The 1264-nt window shown below is 35.6% G+C and overlaps 1 pseudogene across 1 annotated transcript; it reads left to right on the top strand.

Annotated features, from left to right (window-relative positions):
• The first annotated feature begins 508 nt into the window (after positions 1-508).
• On the top strand, positions 509-939 carry LOC307107354 (ubiquitin-conjugating enzyme E2 variant 2-like; annotated as a pseudogene). The gene has a single exon. The product of its transcript is annotated as a ubiquitin-conjugating enzyme E2 variant 2-like (transcript).
• Positions 940-1264: the final 325 nt, after the last annotated feature.

Here is a 1264-nt window from a genome sequence, read left to right as displayed (position 1 = left end):
GTAAAAGACCCAGAATAGCCAACACAATATGGAAGGAGAAGAACAAAGTTGGAGGACTTATGCTACACTGCTTTAAGACTTACTATAAGCCTACAGTAATCGAGATAGGGTGGCATTGGCAAAGACACACTATTGGATCCAAGGAAAAACGTAGGAAGATCAGAAATAGGCCCACATACATGTAGTCAACTAAACTTTGACAAGGAGCAAAGGCAATACAATGGAGACAATACAGCCTGTTCAACGAATGGTGCTGGAACACCTGGACATCCACATGAAGAAAAATTAATCTAATACAGACCTTACATCCTTCCCAGAAATGAACTTAATGTGGATCATCAACCTCAACGTAATGCACAAAACTATAAAACTCCTAGGAGACGACATAGGAGAAAACCAAGATAACCTTGGAAATGTCCTTTTAGAAAAATATTGATCCATAAGAGAAATAATAGATAAGCTGGATTTCATTAAAATTAAAATTTTTGGCGTCTGAGTGCAGAAGAAGATGGCAGTATCCACAGGAGTTAAAGTTCCTCATAATTTTTGCTTGTTGGAAGAACTTGAAGAAAGACAAAAAGGAGTAGGCGATGGTACAGTTAACTGGGGCCTTGAAGATGATGAAGATATGACACAAGGTGGACAGGCATGATTATTGGGCCTCTCAGGATAAATTATGAAAATGGAATATATAGCCTGACAGTAGAATGTGGACCTAAATACCCAGAAGGTCCTCCATCAGTTAGATTTGTAACCAGAATTAACATGCATGGAATAAATAATTCCAGTGGAACGGTAGATTCAGGGAGCATACCAGTATTAGCAAAATGGCAAAATTCATGTAGCATTCAAGTTGTAGTTCAAGAACTAAGACGTCTAATGATGTCCAAAGGAAATATGAAGCTTCCACAGTCACCAGGACAAACAAACAACAATTAATTTTAGTGGATCTCAAACTTGTCTTAAATCAACAATCTTCTACTCATGTTAATGTCGTGATTAAACATCACAATGCAAAATACCCACACATTAAGTGAAAGAATGCCAGCTGGTAAATATAACCTGGACATTTGTAAGAATATATTTAATATATGTATACACATTATGTATTCAGGGAACAGGAGAAAATATGCAGCATAATTTTTTTAAGGCACTGTCATTTAAACATAAACCTGGAATATTCAAAATAGAATTCAGGTTTACAAGATGAAAGTATGGTGATTTTTACTAAAAAGTAAAAATCTCAAGAAGAAAAAAGAAAAAT

Source organism: Cnephaeus nilssonii (assembly GCF_951640355.1).
Source record: "Cnephaeus nilssonii genome assembly, chromosome: 11".
NCBI classification, from domain to species: domain Eukaryota; kingdom Metazoa; phylum Chordata; class Mammalia; order Chiroptera; family Vespertilionidae; genus Cnephaeus; species Cnephaeus nilssonii.
The sequence above is the reverse complement of the archived record's forward strand: the minus strand, read 5'-3'. Positions and strand labels throughout refer to the sequence as shown.